The sequence below is a fragment of the Lycium barbarum genome, chromosome 9 (assembly GCF_019175385.1).
Source record: "Lycium barbarum isolate Lr01 chromosome 9, ASM1917538v2, whole genome shotgun sequence".
Lineage (NCBI taxonomy): Eukaryota > Viridiplantae > Streptophyta > Magnoliopsida > Solanales > Solanaceae > Lycium > Lycium barbarum.
Window position 1 is genome coordinate 44440906 of NC_083345.1, and position 20513 is coordinate 44461418.

Sequence of the window (20513 nt, forward strand, 5' to 3'; positions counted from 1 at the left end):
TCCACTAATTACTGTTGTTGTTGTGCTAGTGTTTTGCGCATGTACTTAAGCTTATTTATGTTGGAAAATAATTTATTCTTTAGGTACCATAAACTTCTTGTCACGCTCCGAACCTGGGCATGGACGTGACACGGCACCCGAAACCTGATTACATGTGACCGAACGAACCAACTGGCTAACTGAATCAACATGTGGTATCATAACATACTGAATGCGAAATATAAACTAACACATGCTGATATACTAAAAAAGTCTGAATGACATAAACCAAAATGCGAAAACACTAATATATGCTTGAAACATATCTGTAGCCAACATTGCTTAACATGAAAAGCCTGTGATTCTGTCTAGCTGTTACTCTAGTCTATGAAGCCTCTAATGAAGTACTGAAAACAATGACTGTCTGTAAATATTGAAAGACTGTAAAGTAATGATAATACCCCGAAAGAACTGAGGCTCACCAAATAGCTGGTACGAGAATCCTAGTGCTCTAAATCGTTACCTGTATCGTGAGATGCAGGCCCCGGCGAAAGGGACGTCAGTACATTTGAATTGCACTGGTATGTAAAGCAACTGAAAGAAAGAATTGTAAATATTGAAACTGAACTGAGCAAAGAAGTAAAGATATGAATACTCTCTATTTTGAATGAGAAACCACCTGTCTATCTGTGTAAATAAGCTACAGCCTCAGGCCCAATATATAAGTGCACAAGCTACCGCCTCGAGCCCAAGTATACGTATACATAACTACAACCTCAGGCCCAAGATGCATAAAGGATAAACTACGGCCTCATGCCCAAATACAGGTTTTCAACATTCAGGAATTTAAAATCAGGAACTGAGAATCATACTATAATACATGATGCTAAATTACTGAATCATACTGAGTTACGTGATACTGGAATACTGAATAGACCTATACTGAAACATGTATTCATGAACTGATTATGAGAACTGAAGCTTCAAGTTTTTATGACATGCTGAGTAATCTAGGCTGAGACTTATGGCAAACACAATTCTATATTGATTACGCACTGAGCTCACAACATTCAGAATGAAAGTCATGAACGAATTACGAAACTAGAGAATAAAAGTTCTGCAACTATTCAAGGAATTAAGCTTAACTATATGTCTGAGGCAATTCGTAACGTTGTAAAAGAAACATAGCGTAGGGAGAATCATTAACATTCCCAACGTAGAAAGTTAACCTCACATACCTTAATTCCGGCCTTTGAGAATAATACAACGTTCGTCAACCCTTTCAACCTTAATCTATAAAAATGCAAGTCAAACGGATTCCATATTAGCAATAATATTCATGCTTTGGTCATCTAAGCATTTTATCAAACACTTGGTGGACATAAAGCTCCACAACCTTCATTAATGATGTTTTCTTCACCAAATTCCCATTCCATTACTTCTAGGTGATTCTACAATCTCAATTAGATAGCATTAACACCATTATTCATCACTCATATGATTATAACAATCCTAAGTCACAATCCAAAACCCTGCCATCATTCATATGATTCTCTTTATCAAACCCATTAACTTATCTCCCAAGAACTCGTCAATTCAAATCTCATGAACTTATAGTCTATAATCACCAATACAAGGTTAAAATCAATTGAAGTAGGAAAGTTTTACCTTTAGACGTTCAAGTCTCTCGAATTCGAATTCTAGGGTTCTTTTGTCCAAGACAAAGGTTCAATCGATAATCTATGGAATAGATGAGGGTTCTAGCGTTAGTCTTTGTTAGATTGATGTAATAATCAATGGGGTTTGAGTAGAAACTCACCTTGGATGCTCTGTGGAAGCTCTAGGGTGTTTTCTCTCCAAAAAGGCAGTTTAGAATGAACAGGGAAAAGTTTTACGCAGTTAGGCTTTTATAAAATTCGGGAAAAATCGCTTCAGGCATAAAATGGCTTGGCGCGGCGCATGGGGTGCAGCGGGCTGCATCCAACATGGTGTATTTTTCGACGGTTTCAACATTTTGAGTTTTTTCTGGAATTTTGGCCTGGAGCTTCCGGGGGGGGGGGGGGGGGGGGGGCTAGGCCATTCTAGCAGCATTCGGTAAAAGGGGCATAACTCCTAGCACGGAGCTCCGTTTTAGATCCATAATATATTGTTGGAAAGATATTTCAAAGGGCTACAACTTTCATATTTTAAGTTTTCTCAAATTCCTACCGGATTTTCACAAAATCTGGATGGAAGGCAGACCCGCCGTAAACTTAGCCGATTCTATCGAATCTTAAGCACCTCACTGTTCGTCTTGATTCCAAAACAACTATTTGCTCCTCGATTTTATTTCACTTATTTTGACTTCCCTTCCTACGTGCAGATTTCATAGGAACAAAAACAGGAACAAAAGATTATATCCAGCAAAGTCAATGATATTATAGCAGGCCTTCTATATGATACTACTGGTTTGGATGAACAATATCAAAGACTACATTCCTCTGATCTGTACATGGTTGGGTAGAGTATGACATTGCCATGGCTGCTCTTTACCTTGGTGTACATATGCTCTCTATGCACGTAAAAAAGTTGTGTCTTAGTCCTTGGGGTCATTTTCATGTGATTCTAGCTGGAATTTTCAGATTGTACAGATCTTCATTTTATTCTTTTTCTTTAAATCGTGACTTTTGGTCGTTTTACGTATTATCACTATAACCGGTCGTTTGGTGCATGGTATAAGCTGGGATATCCCAGTACTAATTTTTTATACCATGTTTGTTAGAAGGTATAAATTTATCCTGAGATAAATTTATACCTTGTACCAAACAAAGTATAAAATGCATCCCATGGTATAAGCTGGGATATACCTTCTTATACCACTTATCCTGGGACTATTTTATACCATCTCCTAGATAGTATAAAATAGTTCCAAGATATGGGATAAATTAGTCCCGAGATTATAATCCCGGGATAATTTTGGCCATGCACCAAACGACCACTAAATGAATTTGTAATGTACAATAAATGGACAAGGCATTGTTACCCCTTGAACTTTGGCTAAAGTTGCTCCGACACACCTTACCTTTTCAGGGGTCCTATTACCCCCTTGAACTTTTTTAAAAAAGGAATAATTACTACCCTAAGCGCAGAAGTGGCAAGGAAAGTATATTTCACTTTCTTTGGGAGAGTGAGAAGCATAAAATTCTGACACGTGTCATTTTTTAATTGGGTGCTTCACATTTAATTACACCTATATTTAAAGCTTAAAGTTTTTTTCTAAACTGATTTTCTTAAAAAAAAAAAAAGTGGAAAACTAATTATTTTTTTCTATATATGAAAAAGAATCTAGTTTTTCCAAATTTAATTTAAAAAATGAGTTTTACACATTTAAAAATAATTATTAGTTATTTTTTCACATTTTAACAAGAAAAAAAAACTTTTCCAGATTTTATTTGAAAAACAAAAGTGTCCTAAAAAAATGAAATCATGAAAATCCAGATTTTTTAAGACATTTTTAAAAAAATAAAAATAAATTCCAGTTTTCCATATTTTAAAAAAAATCCATTTTTCCATATTTAAAAAAAAATCCATGTTTTCAGATTTATTTAAAAAAAAAATCAACTTTTCATATTTTTTTATATCCATTTTATTAAAGAAAATTCAGTTTTTCAATTTTTTTAAAAATTGCCACGTAAGCGAAAAGAATTAAAAAAATAGAAAATAAATAAATATAGATGTGGCAAAGAGAGTGTATGTCACTCTCCCATAAGAGAGTAGATATCCAGTTTCAGGGTGGTAATTATTCCATTTTAAAAAAGTTCAGAAGGGTAATAGGACCCCTGAAAAAGTAAGGTGTGTCGTTGTTGCACCTTATTTTTACCAAGGCTAAACAAAGCACAACTTATGGAGCTCTGAAATAGTTAATTATGTACAGAGTCGCCACCTAGCATTTAAGGTATACTAGGGTACCTATAAATTATTGATATATGCAGCTTAACATGGTCTACGAAAATAAGTGAGATTCTAGGTAAGGGTTCAAATTATTTCGAAGGGAAGGTGTTAGGCATCCTTCAGAATCCACAAATGTGGTTCCCGGCTGGACCAATTTAACTATACGAGGGATGTGTAAAAAGGCTTGATTATTATTTACAAAAATTAATAGAATTTAGACTAAAGAATAACTAATATGACTATTCACATAAATAATCATGCAATATGTATTTTATACATATGTGATATAATAATTATTTAAAAAAAAAAAGTTATGTGCAACTTAGAAGCTTGGGTATGTGAAAAGGATATAAGGAATGGACATGAAATTATTTTGCACTCAAGGTGAGTTAACTAATTTAACTAGTTAAGTATGTACGCCTAATCAATTAATTATGAGAGTACATTCTAAAGCCTAAATATTGAGGCAAATCACCCTATTTATTTACTTAAGTGTGCTAAGCTATTGAATTAAAACTCTAGCGAAACATGATAACTATAAGAATATTAGATACGAAAATAATAACTGTCTAATATTAATTTGTCTAAACACATAAAATTTAAATCACCTAAGCAGATCATAAATGAATACCATCAACCTGCACCCTAAAAAGTAAAGTTTCACTATATTTTATGCTTGCATAATTTAAGAATGTAAAAAAAAAAAATATATAAATAAAGAATTTAAGAAGTTATTTGAACTTCTTTTGAGTGTCATCTTCAAAAAGTAACTCCGGATACCTGCATGAGACTTAATAAAAATGTTAGTAAGAGAATAAATAATTATCGGATGAATTAAAAAAATATTGAATAAACTTAAAATGAAAATCCGTCTTTGTACATGGAAGGCCTTGGAAATCGACGGAAATTTCTTCATCGGCCAAAGTGTAGTATCGTGTCTTAATCGGTAAATACCAAACATAGGCAGTATTTGTTTCTTCTGAAATAATGAAATAGAGCAACATCTATTATAGCATGTCGAGTGTAGCATACGTTTCCTTAAAATAAAACAGCAGTGCAACTGGCTGGAGTGCAACAACAATCAGGTAGCAGTACTTTCCCTAAAAATATGGGGAATCTGTCAGCCTCAAGACCACAACAACTACTCTTACCAAAAATGCAAAACTTTGAGGGAGTATTTTCTTATCAAGCATAGCATAAAACACATCAAGATATGGCAACAAAATTGACCAAAGGTGCGATGGAAAATAGCACCAGTGAACCAAAACATGCTAATAACTCTAAATGAAATAGTAGCTCAAGTTCAATACAGTAGTAGCTACGTATAATAACTCAAGTGTAGCCTTTATTCTTTATAACCAAGAACCCAATATGTAACAGCACCAGAGAGGTCTCAATTGCAGAAACCAAATAACAACAGGTTTAAAGCTTTAAAAGGACCAGCAAATTAGGCAAAGTTTAGGTTAGACACACAACACATTTGGGCAAAATGCAACAATTCACTTAGTGGCATAGCTCAACTTCAAAGTATTCAACATTCAGGCCAACAATCTGCCCTTGAAGGGCAGCGGTAAATGGCAAGAAAGCAGCAGCAATGGGATATAACAAACATTGGACAACAGCTAATTTTAGACAGTAAGATAGCAGCTAATTTTTCCAAAACAGTTAAAGCAACACAAAATTATTAAAGACAAAGCATATCAATGGTTAAATGTAACAACAGCTGTGATGGCAAACGTAGTAAAAAAAAAAACGAGGCAGCCATGGTCGTCGGAGAAAACCCATTCGCCGGAGCACGAAAACTCCGACCAGATCTGAGAAAAAAAAAACAAAAACAAAACATACACGCACAAAACAAAAAAAAATCGTTAGTAGGGGGAGGAAGATAGCAGCGGTATGGTGGTGTGCGGGCTGGTTTCGTGGTGGTGAAGGGGAAGCCGTAGGTTGTACAGTGATGGTGGCATGGAGTTCTTGGTGGTGGTGCGTGCGGTGGTTCGTGGTAGAGATTCGCCGGAGCAGTGAGGAGAACGAAGCGGGGACTGTTTTCGGGTGTCGTTTGGTTAGTGATGTTGTGGAGATGGAGTAGCGTTTGGGAGAAAGGGAGGAAGACGAAGTGGGGAGAGAAGTGGCGGGGAAGGGGGCTGTTTTTGGGTGCGACGGAGTTCACCGGAGCTCAAAGCTCCGGCGTGGAGGGGCGGCGGCTAAGAGAAAAGTGGGGGGAGAAAGAAAATGTTTAGGGTTTAGGGGAGAGAAAAAATCTGAAAATGTGCTTGTGTGTTGGATCCCAATAAAATTAAACCCCTCCCCTTCTTTTATAACATAAAGTCCAAAAAAAAAATATATAGAGCCATACCCCTTTGTCCCCTTATTTCTTTTAACTAATCAAAACCTAACCCATCAACTCAAAATGTCCACTTTTAAAAAAAGTGACGAGACTTTGATTTGATTGAATTTTGCTCTGCATTTAAAAAAAAAATAGTTGCTCCGCTTTTCTCTGCACTGTCGGGTTGTACTAAAATATAGTTAATTAATACATGTATAAATAATAATGTAAGTATAAAATATAAATATTAATATGTGAGATATGAAAAGGTATCACTATAAAATTAAGAAACAATTATTAATTGCACAAAAAATGGTAGTATTACGCTGTACATGTGCAAAATAATGATTCTTGAAAAAAATGACAATAAATTGAGAAAATTCCTAAAATAAGGATAATCATCAATAAATTGTTGAAAAAATGTAAAAATGTGTAAAAAATGTATTTCATGCTCTTTAACGAATCAGGGCCCCCCAAAACGTTAATTTTAAACACGTCGAGCCAAAATTAGGTGTCAATAGTCGTAACACCTGCGGTCAAAGTTCAGGAAAGTAATAGTGCCTTATCCCAATAACAATGCAATTTTATTCATATGTAAGGTGTATCGTAACACTTGCGGTCAAAGTTCAGGAGAGTAATAGTGCTTTATCCTGATAATAAAACAAGGCAACTTTATTCATGTTGGGCCTATCCTTACTAGTAATATAATGTGACAGTGAAAAGAGATAAACCTTATTGAGTTCATCCAGTGTACTGGAAATAAGTCTCTTAAGGAAAACTTGTAAATGCTCTACATATGGTTTAGAAAATAAATAAACTAATTTGAATTATTATCAAATGCTACACTACTTTGAATGTCGCATAATCAAGAAAAGAGTAAGGCACTGTGAATACTGCTTTGACAAGTAGAAACTGTTCGGCTGCAATTTGAGATGTTTGACTTATTGTCATTTTAGACTAGGGGTGCTTATCGGTTGGTTCGGTTCGGTTTTGTGAATTACCGGTTCGGTTTATCGATTTTCGATTTGTAAAAATGCTAAATCAATAAGATATTCGTTATCGGTTTATCAGTTTTTAGTCCTTAACGGTTCGATTTTCGGTTTAACCAATAAGAAAATGCTCCGCTATATTTTTATTTTTTGTTTCCTTCTCTTGTTTTCATATGTTCATGCATACACTCTCTTCATGCATAAAGTCTACACAAATTACAAGACAAAAACTATAAAATGCACTGTAGCAATCTTTCAAAAACAAAGCAAGGTCAGTTCATAGTTCATAAACAAGACAACCACATTTGTTCATTTGAGAAGTGAGGGAGACAGGCAGAGACAGAGAGGCATCGCAAGTCCTTGTTGAGACTTTGAGAGAATGAGCGTGCTTGCGGTAAGCAATTTAGAAATATGTTTGTATTTAATAATTAAAATTTAATGCTACTAATACATAATTAGGGATAAAAAGGTAATTTTATATAAGCTTATTGGGTTACCGGTTTAAACATTAACTAAATCCTTAAAACCGGAAACCGAACTGATAACCCAATAAAAAATTTTACAAAACCGTTTACAAACCGTTAACCCGATATCGATAAACCAATAGCGTTTTTATTGGTTCGATTTATCGGTTAAACCAGTTTTTGCACACCCCTATTTTAGACTTCATAAAGACAAGATGATATGAGAATAAATGCCCCTATATTCGAGCAGGAAGGTGTGTGAATTTTTTCGGGTAAATGTCCCTATGTTGGGGTGGTCTTTAATTTTTCCCCTCAAATTTGTGATTTTAAATTTTTGTCCTTCAACACTTTTGGTGCGGCATAACTTAGATTTTGCCAAAGCTTACGTTTAGCTTCGGGATATGTATCATAACATCTCACAAATTATGCCGGACAAGGCAAAACTTTCAACACTGAACATAATCTTAAAACGACATAAATTTAGATTTCATTCAGCAAGGTTTATATTTAACTTCAGCATTGTATCATAATATCCATACAAGTTATGCCGGAAAAGGAAAAACTTTCAACACTCATAATCTGAAAAATACTACACAACATATGCTGCATAACTTAATTCCTACAGAACTTGTATTGAGCGAGATAAAAGTTATGAAGATAAAAATATTACAGAAATTGTGCCAAACAGAGCAGGTCTTTCATTAAATAAGCAGATGGGCAAAAATTAAAGACTACAAATATGAGGGCTAAAATTAAAGACCAGTGCCTTTGAAGTGCAATCCGTTGCAAAAACGTGAATTTTTTCTAGCCGCTTAGTTCCTCCGGTCTATATTATATGATTTTTACCTTTTACACTTAGTTTTAGATAAATAATATTTTACATAATCAAGAAGATATTAACATTTTTTTTTCTCAAATTTATTCTTATTTAGATAAGTGAATTTTACATAATCAAGAAATCATATTAAATTGGTACTATTTAATTAAAGATAATTTAGTGAAAACACTTTTTAAGTTTTAAGGGTAAGTAAACTTAAAGGGTAAGTAATATTTTATGGGGTGTGCCCAAACTAAAACACCATATAATATAATCATATGGAGTATTAGATTACTCTTTATATTTATCATTATACACTTTGATAAAACTTAGCCAACTTTGGAGCCACATTTTTGTTCGTAAGTGGAGCATTTATTAGATCTTACTAATTACTCTCAATTCAATTCAATTTATGTGACACTTTTCATCTTTCAAGAGGCAATTTGACTAATTTTGAATCTAAATTAAATTAGATCAACTAAATATTTTAAATGAAATTTTAGATATTAAAAACTATACAAAAGTATTATAATTTACAACTTTAACTGAAAGTTAATATTTTAAACATAAACTATGTACGAAGAGCTAAATTGGTTCTTGAGGTTCATTTAATCAATTTAGATTTTTCCCTTAATTTCGTCTAAAACTAAGCTTAAATCACTACATTTAACTAGCATAAACTCTTACAACATGATATATCATGAGTAATTTAGAACTTAATAAATACCAAAAAGATCTATTTCAATCAATAAATAAAGACATTATATACTCACAAATTAATAAAAAATGCCAATTTTTTTAGTTTGTGATTTTCACTGATGTCACGCCCCGAACCTTGGCTTGGGCGAAACACAGCACTCGGTGCCTTACTGCATGTGACCGAGCGAACCACATGGCTTGCTGAATCATCATGAGGCATAACATGAGCGGAATATAACGTGAATGCATGATGAGCCTTTATAAAACGTAGTAAGTCATAATACTTAATAAAAATACTTGTTTAAACATGAGTGCAGAAATAACAAGAATGAGTCAAAATGGCTATACGACTCCGAATGTCTGACATACCATAACTGACTTGTCTAGTCTATGAAACCTCTATCATGAGTCTGACTGGAAAACATACTTACTGGGACAAGGCCCCAAGCATACCTTAGATGCATAACTAATCATAAAACAAAAGTTGACTAAACCCCGAATGAGATGGGGCTCACCAATAAGCTGATACGAATGATGTCCTACTGAGAAGATGTGTCGTCCTGTATATCAGTACCTGCATCGTGAAATACAGGCCCCCGGGCAATAAAAGGGGATGTCAGCACATTGAATGTACTGGTATGTAAAACAACTAAATGAAATGACATGGGACATGAAATAACATGATAAGAACTGAAACTGAAAACCTGGACATGAACATGAGCATGAGCATGAGTATATATATATATATATATATATATATATATATATATATATATATATATATATATATATATATATATATATATATATATAACATAAGTAAAACATGATAAGTAGGGAGAGCATTTCATAAACCGACACATGATATCACCACGTGGATACGTGGAGTCTGGTACCTCGCCAGACCAGCAGAGCCCCTATACCTTGCCAGGGTATAAGGTGGTAACGTGCTTGATGGATCCATTTAGTGTAAAATTAAGGTATCGTCCTAACTGGGTGGAGCGATCCTTGTCCTATGGTGGCTACATAGTTTCAGGCTATCTGAGCCTTCTCGGTAATTTGAGCAACTCCAAAAAACATGAACATAATATAGTTGGCTAAGAAGCTCATGATTTTCGTGAATTAACTTGTACTTGTCTTGTAATCATGATTTCACGAAATAACTTGTAACTATGGTTTCATGAAATAACTTGTAAACATGGTTTCATGAAATAACGTGTAAATATGGTTTCATGAAATAACTTGTATTTAGTATGTATGTATCTTGTATCATAGCATGAAAGTAATTATATAATATAGTTGCATGAAAACTTGCAGACATGTAGGATATTCATGAAATAATCATTTTTATTTAAAAACATGCATGCAAGAACCCATGGAATACGAGATATGGGTTTTCATGGATTGCGGACTGATTCTCAATAATCATATGGAGTTATTAAGAACACAATGATAAAATCATTGCAATTCATACATAATATAATCATGGACATGGACCTAGGGTTATCATGAGCATAGTATAGAATAGAAACCCTAGTTTTGTAAAGTTTCATACTTTATGGATTAGGAGGCGTGGGGAAGAACAATGATGTTCCCACACATAGATAGTAACTCTACATACCTTAGTCGCTCCAAAACTTGAATTAAAGACTTGAGCTTTGAAGAAGATTTCCAAAATCTTGAATTCTTGAACCTTGAGATGGGTTTTCTTGAAAACCCTAGTTTTGGAATGATCATTTCTTATTTAGATTAGAAGGATATGTATTAGAATTGGCTTGGAATAATTAGAGTAGACTTATCTTGGTGTTCTTGATGATGGAAGAGGGTAGGAGGTCGTTCTAGGGCTTGAAGGAATGAAAAATAATGATTTGAACTGATATGGACGAATATATACTGTTCTGGAAAAATTAAATTTTCGGCCCAGTTAAATACTGGCCGTATTTTGAAATACTGGCCGTATTTTGAAATACGGACTGCACTGCGTCTCTTCAGTAAAATGGCCATAACTCTTTGTACAGATGTCCGTTTGACCCCATAATATACCGTTGGAAAGGTATTTCAAAGCTCTACAACTTTCATCACGGAAGTTTTCGCATATTCCAAATACGTTTTGAAATACTGGCCGTATTTTGAAATACGGTCCGTATTTAATCATTTGACATCCAAATGCCAAATTCTAGAATGCTCAGAAATCCTTGGTACCAGTATACGACTTGAATTACGGGCCGTATATTGAAATACGGTCACTGTTCATGGGCGTAATCTACCATCTTACAACTGAAGAGGAAATTTCCAATTCCCCACATTCTTTATCTGGTTTTCTAAGTCTAGGATCATGGTCAAAGGTTAGGTTAAAGGTACGGGGTGTTACAATATCTCCCCCTTGGGATCATTCGTCCTCGAATGATGGGTCATGGTTAAGAATATGGCTGAACATGGCTTGAATACATGAACATGAAAGAAACATGACATAAAACATAAGAGCCGGACATGGTTACGTGGGAACATGGTCATGGATCATGAGAACTGAATACGTGATTACATGGAAGCATGTACATGGGGAACATGAAACTAAGTAGCACCTACATGAATGAGAATCATGAAACATTTGTCCTCGATTTATGACTAGTGGTTAAGAATCGCTACTAACTCTGGAATCTACAAAATTTATGGTAGGACTTCCTTCATAATTCGGACCCTCACGACATTTCTCAAACGCCTGCCAGCTAACTAAAGTACCAACACAGAACTCACAGGGTATCTTAATAGGCACGATGTGACATAACATGATTACTGAATCTTGAATGTAGCTAACATAAATACTGAGCTAGCTTGAACACATGGATATTGGTTGAATGATTACATGATTAATATACATGGGGTTTGGAAAAAAATCTGTAGGCACGAATGACATGAGTACTGGAATAGGCATGAACATGACATGATTACCTGGGCGTCAGACACATGACGTGGGGCATACATGAAGACTGGATGACATGAATACATGAGTGCTAAGCTATCATGAGATACGAATACGTGTAAAAATGGATATCGTAACATGGGATCTGAATGTCGAAAACATGATTGTTACAACATGTAGGTTGAATACTAAGCGCGTGTAGGATTTGGATACTTATAGACTTAATCATAGACGTTCGTATGTCACCATGGTAATATGAGATAAGAGTATGACTTAGGCTTTGAATGTAAGTGCAACTCGATGTGAATGCGACAGACTTGAGTCGTATAACAAGAATATGATCCTAACATAGGTATTCATAAATCTCTAGCATAGGCATGACATGAATATGTCGAATTTGAGTAGAATACTCCTGAGATAAGTACCACAGGGTACATGAAAGATATCTATTTGAATATAGGAATGCACCTTACTTCTGATTATCTTGTTAGCTGTTAATCATGATTATGAATACCTTAGCTCATCTTGCTCATTCTCGTGAGCGAATTATAGAGGACTGAGAGAAAATGAATTATTGGTACTATTCACATGAGATACTTTGCTTTAAAGAACAGACATGACATGGTGCATTGTACATGGAGGACGTAACGTGGAATATGCGTACATGGGAACGTGATTCATATGGAATAAAACGTGAATAGCATGACATGGGGCATGGGACCATGAAAAGTATGGCGTTTATATGAGTACCTACATACCATGGCGTATGGACATAAGTTCATGAGTATTGAAGTAAGACTAAGGCATAAGTGTGACTTGCGTGGAGTACAATTGTAGGCTAACTCTTGGGTACTCAGAGACGTAAGGCATGGATAAAAACATAACCTTTAGGATTTAGATATACCGAAAGAATAGGACATGGTTTAACACAGCTTACTCTTATTACCGTGAGTAAACGCCATTTTTATAAATAAGACACATCAAAGAATGGATTATAGGCATGTATAATTCGTTCCTCAAGCATCTAAGACATGGTAGAAAGTCACCTTGAACATAACGAGGCCTAGATACTTAGCGAAAGGAAAAAGGAATCATGTCATCATGATCGTAAAACATTAGCTAAAGGAACATACGCACGAATTACATAGAATCATGGGTAGGACATCCATCTTGGTTCACCTTCATTATAATCTCAAAAAATCATTGTTACGATACCGCTATAAGTGGAATGCATAGCGAAATGAATTGGGGCACGAGTATGTAGTAACATGAATAACATAATCATAGGGGTCAAGATCATCATTAGATTTGAAAAGCACTTAGATGCTAGAACATGGACATGAGTATAAAAGCATGATAGATACGTGAGACCTGAATGCGGTTTTTAACTTTAGACATGAGCACACCTGATGTGTGAAACATGAAAGGACATTCCCTTGCATAGCTTACTATCGTATGAAGTCTTAATTCTTGTATCTTAAACGCGGAGTATCAATCTCTAACATGGGAATGATATGGGTACGAAAGGCACAAGTAGAGTACGTCTGGGCATTAGTACCACATAGTACATGAATTACTCTGGAATTGGAACCGTTATACCCTTAAAACCCGCTATTCGATCTAGAACTTTATCTCATAACATAATTACTCAGTACTTGATCTCAACAGCATGACAAAGATCACATTCTACGCACCTTATCTTGGCTACATGAAACTGCGACCCTATGATCTCCTTAACACCTATCAACTTACAAAACACATAGTTTATATCGGCACCTTATCGCACGATCTCCCCCTTAAGTTCAAAAGCTGATGTTTAAAGCCTGTGGATCCCTTGAGTTTGCAATGAGTGGTCATCTAATGGTTCTGCTAATTTCCTCTAAAATACTGAAGACTTATTTCTTCGGCTTACTTCAAGCAAGTCTTACTTACTGGGAAAACTGGATTACTTAAATGAACGGGTTTCTAATGTACATGACTAGCATACTAGCTCTGTCAGTCTTGGGGGAAACTCTTTTTTTTTTATAGCACTTAAAGGCTTTTTTTCTGTAGCTTACTCTCTTACTGCTTAGATGGTTTTCTTCTTTCACCAATTTCTATACCTCGAATTTAACTTAAACCTTTTGGCTTCTAACACGCCTTCGGTGTATTCAGACAGTTACCTTAGTAGTGCTAACTTGACTAAGTAACTCAAATCGTACTTCTACTAACTCTGCTGAAAATTTCTAATTCATTGTGTCTATTCAAACTCACTCACTATGCTTCTGTTAACCACTTGCTAGCATCATATTCTCTAATTCTTCTTTGAGTACTAAAGTGAAGCATAAGGTTATTTCTAACTTTTCATCCTTATCTGAATCTATTCTGCGGTTGTATACTATCTTTCTGAACTATAGACATAAATCACACTTAGGAAACTTCATCTGTCTCAAACAAGGAATTGGAACAACTAACCCCAAGCTCCCTATACACTTTCAAAATTATATCGTACTATACACATCAGGGATAAATACTTGATCACATAACCTAAGAGGGAATTGTCATATCTTGTATCTTATAGTAATAGCTGCTTCTTGTAGTAACTTACTAACATCATACTCTCTAGGTCTAATCTGAATAAGCTTAAATAATTTAAAACTAACCAAAAAAAATATTTCAATATGGTCTGCTCGTGGTTTTCTTATCGCATCAGTCCCTTCCTAGTCATGTGCATAGATCATATGGCAAAAATATATATATCCTAGAAAAGGTCGAGACTTTCTAGTATTACAGGTGGTTGGCTCTTAGGCTATTTCCTGCTCAAAACTACCGTGGACAATTTATGCCTGCTGCGGTTAACTTCATAACATGATACCTCGTGGGATCTTAAATATGAACCATCACCCTTATACTGTAGCTCCACGATCAGATAATTCAAATAAACTTATTCTGTAAGGTATGTAACCTATGTGTACTGCCATGCCGAAATTTGTCTTTCAAATGATACTAACACCTGATAAACACACCATGCACTACTTGAGTACATATATATATAACATAAGTAAAACATGATAAGTAGGGAGAGCATTTCATAAACCGACACATGATATCACCACGTGGATACGTGGAGTCTGGTACCTCGTCGGACCAGCAGAGCCCCTATACCTTGCCAGGGTATAAGATGGTAACGTGCCTGATGGATCTATTCAGTGTAAAATTAAGGTATCGTCCTAACTGGGCGGAGCGATCCTTGTCCTATGGTGGCTACATAGTTTCAGGCTATCTGAGCCTTCTCGGTAATTCGAGCAACTCCCAAAAACATGAACATAATATAGTTGGCTAAGAAGCTCATGATTTTCGTGAATTAACTTGTACTTGTCTTGTAATCATGATTTCACGAAATAACTTGTAACTATGGTTTCACGAAATAACTCTTAAACATGGTTTCATGAAATAACTTGTAAACATGGTTTGATGAAGTAACGTGTAAATATGGTTTCATGAAATAACTTGTATTTAGTATGTATGTATCTTATATCATAGCATAAAAGTAATTATATAATATAGTTGCATGAAAACTTGCAGACATGTAGGATATTCATGAAATAATCATTTTTATTTAAAAACATGCATGCAAGAACCCATGGAATACGAGATATGGGTTTTCATGGATTGCGGACTGATTCTCAATAATCATATGGAGTTATTAAGAACACAATGATAAAATCATAGCAATTCATACATAATATAATCATGGACATGGACCTAGGGTTATCATGAGCATAGTATAGAATAGAAACCCTAGTTTTGTAAAGTTTCATACTTTATGGATTAGGAGGCGTGGGGAAGAACAATGATGTTCCCACACATAGATAGTAACTCTACATACCTTAGTCGCTCCAAAACTTGAATTAAAGACTTGAGCTTTGAAGAAGATTTCCAAAATCTTGAATTCTTGAACCTTGAGATGGGTTTTCTTGAAAAACCTAGTTTTGGAATGATGATTTCTTATTTAGATTAGAAGGATATGTATTAGAATTGGCTTGGAATAATTAGAGTAGACTTATCTTGGTGTTCTTGATGATGGAAGAGGGTAGGAGGTCGTTCTAGGGCTTGAAGGAATGAAAAATAATGATTTGAACTGATATGGACGAATATATACTGTTCTGGAAAAATTAAATTTTCGGCCCAGTTAAATACTGGCCGTATTTTGAAATACTGGCCGTATTTTGAAATACGGACTGCACTGCGTCTCTTCAGTAAAATGGCCATAACTCTTTGTACAGATGTCCGTTTGACCCCATAATATACCGTTGGAAAGGTATTTCAAAGCTCTACAACTTTCATCACGGAAGTTTTCGCATATTCCAAATACGTTTTGAAATACTGGCCGTATTTTGAAATACGGTCCGTATTTAATCATTTGACATCCAAATGCCAAATTCCAGAATGCTCAGAAATCCTTGGTACCAGTATACGACTTGAATTACGGGCCGTATACTGAAATACGGTCACTGTTCATGGGCGTAAACTACCATCTTACAACTGAGGAGGAAATTTCCAATTCCCCACATTCTTTATCTGGTTTTCTAAGTCTAGGATCATGGTCAAAGCTTAGGTTAAAGGTACGGGGTGTTACAACTGAGTTGTAATTATTTTACATAATTTAAATCATGTTACTTTACAAAAAGTTGAGTCCCTTATGTCCCTTTGACATTTAACAATTCTCCTGCCAAACTTCCTTCCTCGTAAATAATCTTTTGTTTAAATTATATAATTAGGTCACTAAAAAACTTTAATAATTATGAAGACTTATTAACGGTACAAATTCAACGTGACATTAAATTATACTCCATCCATCTCAATTTATATGAGGGGTGACCTATTTGGGGAGTGAAACAACTCTTTTTTTGTCTCCAATTTCAAGTATACATTATTTGAGCATTTTGTAATAAAATTTAAACATTTGAAAACTAAATAAAAGTATTATAAGTTTGCCTAATTAATAATTTACAATATATGAAAAGAATTGGAGAAAACGTAGTCAAAGAAAAAGCTATTAGACTCCCCAAATAGGTAAACCCGCATATAAATTGAGACAGAGGGAGTATTAATTATGTGATAAGTAAGTATTAATTATGTGATAAGTAAATATGATACAAACCATACTTCTTTAATTAAAATATTATTACTTTTATATTTTCAATTTGGGTTCAGGCTTAACACGGGGCTCATATAACTAGTTGGAGTAGGAGGAGAGAATGTATATAATCTAAAGATAAGGCTGATTTTAACTAGATATGGAAGTTGAGCACTCCCAACAAAATTAAATACTTCATGTGGATCCTCCAGCATGGAGGCTCCCAACTAACAATTATCTCGCCTCCATAGGGCTGAATATCCAAGTGTTACACCTTGGAAATTCCCCCCGCTAGCGTACAGTGATTAAACCAATGAAAGGTATGACGTATATGGTGTTTTGACGAGGGACAACGTCCTTTAGACTGGTATTGAGGTGTTAAACAATTGTTAAGAAGGTTCCATAAGGGTCGGAGATGAAGCGAAGTGATGGAAATGAGATTCAGTGAACTGGTGGATTATACGGTCGATTATACGGACCGTATAATGCTTTTACGACCGTATAATGAACCGTAAAAGAGTCACAGAATGAGGTTGCTGAAGGGATGATTTTACGGTCAATTATACGGACCGTATAAAATTATACGACACGTATAGTGCACCGTCAAATTGACACGGAAAAGGGTAATCACTGGAGCAGTTTTACGGTCGATTATACAGACCGTATAATGGACCGTATAATGATGTCGGGACAGATTTCAACTTTATAAAATAATGATCCAAGTCCATTTTATTTATTTCCCCTTCTCTCTCCACGACCCAATGTCTCTCTAGAACATTCCAAAACTCTTCCAATACAAGAATACAAGTGAAAATCAAGATCAATAACACCCAAATCCATGAAATCAAGAGTGTGAAACTCACCAAAGTTCATCTATACCAAGAAATTGCAAAGGAAGTGAAGTAGGGTTTTTAGTATAAAAGAGTATTGCTACTCAAGACTTGTTCAACCACCATCTAAGGTAAGTTTCATGACCATCTCATGTTGTTTAAGGTATTGGAAGGTCAAAATACTTGAATTATAGAAAGGCATAGCAAATGGGTCATAAATGGGTAAATAGTGCAAGTGGTTGAATGGTAATTGGATTGAATCATGAATGTTGATATGTTGTGATTATGAATACGTTATAAATGATGTTTATATCATGAAACAAGTATTAAATACGCGAAAACACAATAATGAGTTATAAGGATAAATGTGGGAAAATTGGAGAAAAATAGTGGAATGTGGTAAATATATATATATATGATGGTTGTTGGATGCAATATTGTGGATGATGTTGTGAACGTTGGGAGTTGATATAGATTATGGGAAAAGTAGTATAGACAAAGGAAGTGCTGCCCAATTATCTCTAGAAATAGTGACGCATTCCCTTAGTCGATTAACTAACGTCTATACGAATTCTCTCTTGAAGGTAACGACGTGACGTTAAAGAAGAGCAAGTGAACGATAGCTTAGATAAACGATAAAGGTATGTGAGGCTAATCCTTTCTTTCAAATGGCATGAATCTTATGACACGATTCTCCTTTCTTCCTATGACTCTTTTATATCCCGGAAAGCCATGAGCCTACGATCATGACTAGTTATATATATATATAAGACAAGAACTATGCTATGAGCCCAATAACGATATAATGTTTCCATAAAGTAGATGATGTCATTCGTTGTGTACACTCATCTTATATACTAATCCCTTCAAGGTGAGGCCGGATGTTCACAAATGTTCATAATGGAATCGAGGGTTCACGACCTTACGTCACCTCGATAAAGGATAGTTGTTCTAGAGTCTTTGTGCGTGTACTATGATAAGCATATTATGATGACATTACACCGTGCCTATAAGGCCGGGCAGCACCGTTAAGGCGGGCGGCTTTCAGATGATTACACCGTGTATATATGGCACGGGCAGCACACTAGTGGGCGGCATGAGATGGTACCCCGGACGCGGGAGGCCTGGACGCGGGCTAATGTTATTGATCATCACATCGATCCTATATGGACGGGCAGATTATACATTATGCATATATGATATACTGATGAGTATGAGTAAGACAACATGCATTACTTCTATTATAATTGTCAGTCAGATACAGCTATTTCACATTGGCATTCTCTTTACATCATTGTCTTATTTCATCGTTTATGCCTCTCATACTCAGTACAATATTCGTGCTGACATCCGTTTTTCTTTGGACACTGTGTTCATGCCCACAGGTAGACAGGGAGGTGAGCTTGATCCAGATTCTTAGTAACTGTCAGCTGATTGAGAGCACTCCATTGTTCGGAGGTGCTTATGATTCTTCTTTTGGTATATAAGTACATTTTGGGCATTGGCGGAGTCTTGTTCCGTCTATATGTTTAGTATGTCAGTAGAGGCTCGTAGATACGCAGTGTGGGTTAGATGGTCTCACAAGATGCTATTGTGTGTATATATTATTTTGATGGCCGAGAGGCAAATGTATATAAAACATTTATGTTTCCATATAAAATATGATTTTCCTACAATTAGTGTATAAAGTTGATAAAAGAGCATTAAGTGAGTAAGATGAGTAGTAGCTCGAGTGGTGCTCGGTGGCTAGTTCCGGGTACCCGTCGTGGCCCCTAGCTGGGTCGTGACACCAAGACACTTGTAGCTTCTGCAATGACACCAATGAAAACATTCAGCACATCTTCTTTGACTGTCCTAATGCCTTGACCTTTTGGCACAACATGTACAACCTCAGCAAGCCTGACAACTTCGGAATCAGAATTCATTTCAACCCTCATAGTTTGGGCCAGCAATCTCTACAGCATCAAAAACAAAAGAATCGACTCTTCTATACTTTGGAAAGATATCATCTCTTTTTGTTTTTGGCACATATGGTTCACCAGAAATAGCAACCAAATCAACCACAAAAAAGATCCTATCAATTACAAAGACACATGGTCGAAAGCCATGGAATACTGTCTGCTCATAAGTAACCCACATCACACCAGGCCCACCATGGACATTCATGTAAAATGGATTTCACCGAATAGAGGTCAGTAGAAAATCAACACTGATGGAGCCTGCATTGGGAACCCTGGAATTGGGGGACTGGGAGGGGTGATTAGGAACAACAATGGCGACTGGATAGTTGGATATACCAAAAGCTTACCCTTTGCAACAAATACATACAGTGAAATTGCTGCGCTATAGGAGGGACTCACCATAGCAGTACAACAAAACTTGAAACCAATCATGGTGGAAAGTGACTCAACAGAGGTAATTCATATGATTAGTAATGGACACT